General features: G+C 52.1%; 1 protein-coding gene across 1 annotated transcript in view; it reads right to left on the bottom strand.

Annotated features, from left to right (window-relative positions):
* RANGRF (RAN guanine nucleotide release factor) overlaps positions 1 to 8,321 on the bottom strand; it is a 28,252-nt gene extending 19,931 nt beyond the window's left edge. Inside the window, exon 1 of the mRNA XM_063446046.1 lies at positions 8,252 to 8,321. The gene's annotated coding sequence lies outside the window, so the exon portion shown is untranslated. The remainder of the gene's footprint in view (positions 1 to 8,251) is intronic.
* Positions 8,322 to 8,772: the final 451 nt, after the last annotated feature.

Raw genomic sequence — 8,772 nt, forward strand, 5'->3', positions numbered from 1 at the left:
AGAAGTGATGTGAGCCATGTCCTGTCACTGTGTGGCTGAGAGTGATATGTCCTGATAGAAGTGATGTGAGCCATGCCCTGTCACTGTGAGGCTGAGAGTGATGTGTCCTGATAGAAGTGATGTGAGCCCTGCCACTGTGTGGCTGAGAGTGATGTGAGCCATGCCCTGTCACTGTGAGGCTGAGAGTGATGTGTCCTGATAGAAGTGATGTGAGCCATGTCATGTCACTGTGTGGCTGGGAGTGATGTGTCCTGATAGAAGTGATGTGAGCCAGACCCTGTCACTGTGTGGCTGAGAGTGATGTGAGCTATGCCCTGTCACTGTGAGGCTGAGAGTGATGTGTCCTGATAGAAGTGATGTGAGCCATGCCCTGTCACTGTGTGGCTGGGAGTGATGTGTCCTGATAGAAGTGATGTGAGCCATACCCTGTCACTGTGTGGCTGAGAGTGATGTGAGCCATGTCCTGTCACTGTGAGGCTGAGAGTGATGTGTCCTGATAGAAGTGATGTGAGCCATACCCTGTCACTGTGTGGCTGAGAGTGATGTGAGCCCTGTCCTGTCACTGTGTGGCTGAGAGTGATATGTCCTGATAGAAGTGATGTGAGCCATGTCCTGTCACTGTGTGGCTGAGAGTGATGTGTCCTGATAGAAGTGATGTGAGCCATGCCCTGTCACTGTGTGGCTGGGAGTGATGTGTCCTGATAGAAGTGATGTGAGGCATGCCCTGTCACTGCGTGGCTGGGAGTGATGTGTCCTGATAGAAGTGATGTGAGCCCTGCCCTGTCACTGTGTGGCTGAGAGTGATGTGTCCTGATAGAAGTGATGTGAGCCATGCCCTGTCACTGTGTGGCTGAGAGTGATATGTCCTGATAGAAGTGATGTGAGCCATGTCCTGTCACTGTGTGGCTGAGAGTGATGTGTCCTGATAGAAGTGATGTGAGCCCTGCCCTGTCACTGTGTGGCTGAGAGTGATGTGAGCCATGCCCTGTCACTGTGAGGCTGAGAGTGATGTGTCCTGATAGAAGTGATGTGAGGCATGCCCTGTCACTGTGTGGCTGGGAGTGATGTGTCCTGATAGAAGTGATGTGAGCCCTGCCCTGTCACTGTGTGGCTGAGAGTGATGTGTCCTGATAGAAGTGATGTGAGCCATGCCCTGTCACTGTGAGGCTGAGAGTGATGTGTCCTGATAGAAGTGATGTGAGCCATGCCCTGTCACTGTGAGGCTGAGAGTGATGTGTCCTGATAGAAGTGATGTGAGCCCTGCCCTGTCACTGTGTGGCTGAGAGTGATGTGAGCCATGCCCTGTCACTGTGTGGCTGGGAGTGATGTGTCCTGATAGAAGTGATGTGAGCCATGCCCTGTCACTGTGAGGCTGAGAGTGATGTGTCCTGATAGAAGTGATGTGAGCCATGTCCTGTCACTGTGAGGCTGAGAGTGATGTGTCCTGATAGAAGTGATGAGAGCCCTGTCCTGTCACTGTGTGGCTGAGAGTGATATGTCCTGATAGAAGTGATGTGAGCCATGTCCTGTCACTGTGTGGCTGAGAGTGATGTGTCCTGATAGAAGTGATGTGAGCCATGCCCTGTCACTGTGTGGCTGGGAGTGATGTGTCCTGATAGAAGTGATGTGAGGCATGCCCTGTCACTGTGTGGCTGGGAGTGATGTGTCCTGATAGAAGTGATGTGAGGCATGCCCTGTCACTGTGTGGCTGGGAGTGATGTGTCCTGATAGAAGTGATGTGAGCCCTGCCCTGTCACTGTGTGGCTGAGAGTGATGTGTCCTGATAGAAGTGATGTGAGCCATGCCCTGTCACTGTGAGGCTGAGAGTGATGTGTCCTGATAGAAGTGATGTGAGCCATGTCCTGTCACTGTGTGGCTGAGAGTGATATGTCCTGATAGAAGTGATGTGAGCCATGCCCTGTCACTGTGAGGCTGAGAGTGATGTGTCCTGATAGAAGTGATGTGAGCCCTGCCCTGTGTGGCTGAGAGTGATGTGAGCCATGCCCTGTCACTGTGAGGCTGAGAGTGATGTGTCCTGATAGAAGTGATGTGAGCCATGTCATGTCACTGTGTGGCTGGGAGTGATGTGTCCTGATAGAAGTGATGTGAGCCAGACCCTGTCACTGTGTGGCTGAGAGTGATGTGAGCCATGCCCTGTCACTGTGAGGCTGAGAGTGATGTGTCCTGATAGAAGTGATGTGAGCCATGCCCTGTCACTGTGTGGCTGGGAGTGATGTGTCCTGATAGAAGTGATGTGAGCCATACCCTGTCACTGTGTGGCTGAGAGTGATGTGAGCCATGTCCTGTCACTGTGAGGCTGAGAGTGATGTGTCCTGATAGAAGTGATGTGAGCCATGTCCTGTCACTGTGTGGCTGAGAGTGATATGTCCTGATAGAAGTGATGTGAGCCATGTCCTGTCACTGTGTGGCTGAGAGTGATGTGTCCTGATAGAAGTGATGTGAGCCATGCCCTGTCACTGTGTGGCTGGGAGTGATGTGTCCTGATAGAAGTGATGTGAGGCATGCCCTGTCACTGTGTGGCTGGGAGTGATGTGTCCTGATAGAAGTGATGTGAGCCATGTCCTGTCACTGTGTGGCTGAGAGTGATGTGTCCTGATAGAAGTGATGTGAGCCCTGCCCTGTCACTGTGTGGCTGAGAGTGATGTGTCCTGATAGAAGTGATGTGAGCCATGTCCTGTCACTGTGTGGCTGGGAGTGATGTGTCCTGATAGAAGTGATGTGAGCCAGACCCTGTCACTGTGTGGCTGAGAGTGCTGTGTCCTGATAGAAGTGATGTGAGCCATGCCCTGTCACTGTGTGGCTGAGAGTGATGTGAGCCATGCCCTGACACTGTGTGGCTGGGAGTGATATGTCCTGATAGAAGTGATGTGAGCCCTGTCCTGTCACTGTGTGGCTGAGAGTGATATGTCCTGATAGAAGTGATGTGAGCCATGTCCTGTCACTGTGTGGCTGAGAGTGATGTGTCCTGATAGAAGTGATGTGAGCCATGTCCTGTCACTGTGTGGCTGGGAGTGATGTGTCCTGATAGAAGATGTGAGCCATGCCCTGTCACTGTGTGGCTGGGAGTGATGTGTCCTGATAGAAGTGATGTGAGCCATGCTCTGTCACTGTGTGGCTGGGAGTGATGTGTCCTGATAGAAGTGATGTGAGCCATGCTCTGTCACTGTGTGGCTGGGAGTGATGTGTCCTGATAGAAGTGATGTGAGGCATGCCCTGTCACTGTGAGGCTGAGAGTGATGTGTCCTGATAGAAGTGATGTGAGCCCTGCCCTGTCACTGTGTGGCTGAGAGTGATGTGTCCTGATAGAAGTGATGTGAGCCATGCCCTGTCACTGTGAGGCTGAGAGTGATGTGTCCTGATAGAAGTGATGTGAGCCCTGCCCTGTCACTGTGTGGCTGAGAGTGATGTGTCCTGATAGAAGTGATGTGAGCCCTGCCCTGTCACTGTGTGGCTGAGAGTGATGTGTCCTGATAGAAGTGATGTGAGCCATGTCCTGTCACTGTGTGGCTGGGAGTGATGTGTCCTGATAGAAGTGATGTGAGCCATGCCCTGTCACTGTGTGGCTGGGAGTGATGTGTCCTGATAGAAGTGATGTGAGCCATGCCCTGTCACTGTGTGGCTGGGAGTGATGTGTCCTGATAGAAGTGATGTGAGCCAGACCCTGTCACTGTGTGGCTGAGAGTGATGTGAGCCATGTCCTGTCACTGTGTGGCTGGGAGTGATGTGTCCTGATAGAAGTGATGTGAGCCATGCCCTGTCACTGTGTGGCTGAGAGTGATGTGAGCCATGCCCTGTCACTGTGTGGCTGGGAGTGATATGTCCTGATAGAAGTGATGTGAGCCATGCTCTGTCACTGTGTGGCTGAGAGTGATATGTCCTGATAGAAGTGATGTGAGCCATGCCCTGTCACTGTGTGGCTGGGAGTGATGTGTCCTGATAGAAGTGATGTGAGCCATGCCCTGTCACTGTGTGGCTGGGAGTGATGTGAGCCATGTCCTGTCACTGTGTGGCTGGGAGTGATGTGTCCTGATAGAAGAGATGTGAGCCCTGCCCTGTCACTGTGTGGCTGAGAGTGATGTGTCCTGATAGAAGTGATGTGAGCCATGCCCTGTCACTGTGTGGCTGAGAGTGATGTGTCCTGATAGAAGTGATGTGAGCCATGTCCTGTCACTGTGAGGCTGAGAGTGATGTGTCCTGATAGAAGTGATGTGAGCCCTGCCCTGTCACTGTGTGGCTGAGAGTGATGTGTCCTGATAGAAGTGATGTGAGCCCTGCCACTGTGTGGCGGAGAGTGATGTGTCCTGATAGAAGTGATGTGAGCCATGTCCTGTCACTGTGTGGCTGAGAGTAATGTGTCCTGATAGAAGTGATGTGAGCCATGCCCTGTCACTGTGTGGCTGGGAGTGATGTGTCCTGATAGAAGTGATGTGAGCCCTGCCCTGTCACTGTGTGGCTGAGAGTGATGTGTCCTGATAAAAGTGATGTGAGCCATGCCCTGTCACTGTGTGGCTGGGAGTGATGTGAGCCATGTCCTGTCACTGTGTGGCTGGGAGTGATGTGTCCTGATAGAAGAGATGTGAGCCCTGCCCTGTCACTGTGTGGCTGAGAGTGATGTGTCCTGATAGAAGTGATGTGAGCCATGCCCTGTCACTGTGTGGCTGAGAGTGATGTGTCCTGATAGAAGTGATGTGAGCCATGTCCTGTCACTGTGAGGCTGAGAGTGATGTGTCCTGATAGAAGTGATGTGAGCCCTGCCCTGTCACTGTGTGGCTGAGAGTAATGTGTCCTGATAGAAGTGATGTGAGCCATGCCCTGTCACTGTGTGGCTGAGAGTGATGTGTCCTGATAGAAGTGATGTGAGCCATGTCCTGTCACTGTGTGGCTGGGAGTGATGTGTCCTGATAGAAGTGATGTGAGCCCTGTCCTGTCACTGTGTGGCTGAGAGTGATGTGTCCTGATAGAAGTGATGTGAGCCATGCCCTGTCACTGTGTGGCTGGGAGTGATGTGTCCTGATAGAAGATGTGAGCCATGCCCTGTCACTGTGTGGCTGGGAGTGATGTGTCCTGATAGAAGTGATGTGAGGCATGCCCTGTCACTGTGTGGCTGGGAGTGATGTGTCCTGATAGAAGTGATGTGAGCCATGCCCTGTCACTGTGAGGCTGAGAGTGATGTGTCCTGATAGAAGTGATGTGAGCCATGTCCTGTCACTGTGAGGCTGAGAGTGATGTGTCCTGATAGAAGTGATGAGAGCCCTGTCCTGTCACTGTGTGGCTGAGAGTGATATGTCCTGATAGAAGTGATGTGAGCCATGTCCTGTCACTGTGTGGCTGAGAGTGATGTGTCCTGATAGAAGTGATGTGAGCCATGCCCTGTCACTGTGTGGCTGGGAGTGATGTGTCCTGATAGAAGTGATGTGAGGCATGCCCTGTCACTGTGTGGCTGGGAGTGATGTGTCCTGATAGAAGTGATGTGAGCCCTGCCCTGTCACTGTGTGGCTGAGAGTGATGTGTCCTGATAGAAGTGATGTGAGCCATGCCCTGTCACTGTGTGGCTGAGAGTGATGTGAGCCATGCCCTGTCACTGTGTGGCTGGGAGTGATGTGTCCTGATAGAAGTGATGTGAGCCATGCCCTGTCACTGTGAGGCTGAGAGTGATGTGTCCTGATAGAAGTGATGTGAGCCATGCCCTGTCACTGTGAGGCTGAGAGTGATGTGTCCTGATAGAAGTGATGTGAGCCATGTCCTGTCACTGTGTGGCTGAGAGTGATATGTCCTGATAGAAGTGATGTGAGCCATGCCCTGTCACTGTGAGGCTGAGAGTGATGTGTCCTGATAGAAGTGATGTGAGCCCTGCCCTGTCACTGTGTGGCTGAGAGTGATGTGAGCCATGCCCTGTCACTGTGTGGCTGGGAGTGATGTGTCCTGATAGAAGTGATGAGAGCCCTGTCCTGTCACTGTGTGGCTGAGAGTGATATGTCCTGATAGAAGTGATGTGAGCCATGTCCTGTCACTGTGTGGCTGAGAGTGATGTGTCCTGATAGAAGTGATGTGAGCCATGCCCTGTCACTGTGTGGCTGGGAGTGATGTGTCCTGATAGAAGTGATGTGAGGCATGCCCTGTCACTGTGTGGCTGGGAGTGATGTGTCCTGATAGAAGTGATGTGAGCCCTGCCCTGTCACTGTGTGGCTGAGAGTGATGTGTCCTGATAGAAGTGATGTGAGCCATGCCCTGTCACTGTGAGGCTGAGAGTGATGTGTCCTGATAGAAGTGATGTGAGCCATGTCCTGTCACTGTGTGGCTGAGAGTGATATGTCCTGATAGAAGTGATGTGAGCCATGCCCTGTCACTGTGAGGCTGAGAGTGATGTGTCCTGATAGAAGTGATGTGAGCCCTGCCACTGTGTGGCTGAGAGTGATGTGAGCCATGCCCTGTCACTGTGAGGCTGAGAGTGATGTGTCCTGATAGAAGTGATGTGAGCCATGTCATGTCACTGTGTGGCTGGGAGTGATGTGTCCTGATAGAAGTGATGTGAGCCAGACCCTGTCACTGTGTGGCTGAGAGTGATGTGAGCTATGCCCTGTCACTGTGAGGCTGAGAGTGATGTGTCCTGATAGAAGTGATGTGAGCCATGCCCTGTCACTGTGTGGCTGGGAGTGATGTGTCCTGATAGAAGTGATGTGAGCCATACCCTGTCACTGTGTGGCTGAGAGTGATGTGAGCCATGTCCTGTCACTGTGAGGCTGAGAGTGATGTGTCCTGATAGAAGTGATGTGAGCCATACCCTGTCACTGTGTGGCTGAGAGTGATGTGAGCCCTGTCCTGTCACTGTGTGGCTGAGAGTGATATGTCCTGATAGAAGTGATGTGAGCCATGTCCTGTCACTGTGTGGCTGAGAGTGATGTGTCCTGATAGAAGTGATGTGAGCCATGCCCTGTCACTGTGTGGCTGGGAGTGATGTGTCCTGATAGAAGTGATGTGAGGCATGCCCTGTCACTGCGTGGCTGGGAGTGATGTGTCCTGATAGAAGTGATGTGAGCCCTGCCCTGTCACTGTGTGGCTGAGAGTGATGTGTCCTGATAGAAGTGATGTGAGCCATGCCCTGTCACTGTGTGGCTGAGAGTGATATGTCCTGATAGAAGTGATGTGAGCCATGTCCTGTCACTGTGTGGCTGAGAGTGATGTGTCCTGATAGAAGTGATGTGAGCCCTGCCCTGTCACTGTGTGGCTGAGAGTGATGTGAGCCATGCCCTGTCACTGTGAGGCTGAGAGTGATGTGTCCTGATAGAAGTGATGTGAGCCATGTCCTGTCACTGTGTGGCTGAGAGTGATATGTCCTGATAGAAGTGATGTGAGCCATGTCCTGTCACTGTGTGGCTGAGAGTGATGTGTCCTGATAGAAGTGATGTGAGCCCTGCCCTGTCACTGTGTGGCTGAGAGTGATGTGAGCCATGCCCTGTCACTGTGAGGCTGAGAGTGATGTGTCCTGATAGAAGTGATGTGAGCCATGTCATGTCACTGTGTGGCTGGGAGTGATGTGTCCTGATAGAAGTGATGTGAGCCAGACCCTGTCACTGTGTGGCTGAGAGTGATGTGACCCATGCCCTGTCACTGTGAGGCTGAGAGTGATGTGTCCTGATAGAAGTGATGTGAGCCATGCCCCGTCACTGTGTGGCTGGGAGTGATGTGTCCTGATAGAAGTGATGTGAGCCATACCCTGTCACTGTGTGGCTGAGAGTGATGTGAGCCATGTCCTGTCACTGTGAGGCTGAGAGTGATGTGTCCTGATAGAAGTGATGTGAGCCATGCCCTGTCACTGTGTGGCTGGGAGTGATGTGTCCTGATAGAAGTGATGTGAGCCATGCCCTGTCACTGTGTGGCTGGGAGTGATGTGTCCTGATAGAAGTGATGTGAGCCATGCCCTGTCACTGTGTGGCTGGGAGTGATGTGTCCTGATAGAAGTGATGTGAGCCATGCCCTGTCACTGTGTGGCTGGGAGTGATGTGTCCTGATAGAAGTGATGTGAGCCATGCCCTGTCACTGTGTGGCTGAGAGTGATGAGAGCCATGCCCTGTCACTGTGTGGCTGAGAGTGATGAGAGCCATGCCCTGTCACTGTGTGGCTGAGAGTGATATGTCCTGATATTGTAACAAAGGAAGTGGTACCCCCCCCGGCCTGGGATGATGGGAGTGATGGTCCCTCATGGCTTGGAAGGTACATGTTTGATATTTACCCGGTGTGCTGTCGGCACGTGCACTTTACAGGATATCCGGCTCTGACGTCAATGTAGCTGCACGGCGACCATCTTGAGTGAAGGAAGCATCATCGAGTGAGGCAATAGGCGGCCATAGTGAGTGAGGGCAGATCTGCCCATACTGGACTATGGTCACTACCTGGACACTGTGCTGTCTGTACACCTAGTGCTGCATTCCCATCATCCCCTGACTTTAGAGCAGTCTAGCTTCATAATAATGTTCATTGAGAGTTACATTTAATCTGTCACTATACAAAGCAGTAAATATATATTTATATTTATCAGACCTACAATAAACCATGAAACCCTCAGGTTAACTGAGCAGATACCAACTGCCTTGGACCCAGGTAGACAGTCCCTAAACGATAGGACCACCGCCCGGCCGCAGCAACCAAGTGACCGAATACACGTCTGCCATGAAACTGGAGAGCAGACCATAAACATAGACCAGAGAAAGGTCTCTAATTATCATAAAACCTGCTTGTGCCTGCGCCACGCCA

This window comes from Pelobates fuscus, chromosome 3 (genome assembly GCF_036172605.1).
Source record: "Pelobates fuscus isolate aPelFus1 chromosome 3, aPelFus1.pri, whole genome shotgun sequence".
Classification (NCBI taxonomy): Eukaryota; Metazoa; Chordata; class Amphibia; order Anura; family Pelobatidae; genus Pelobates; species Pelobates fuscus.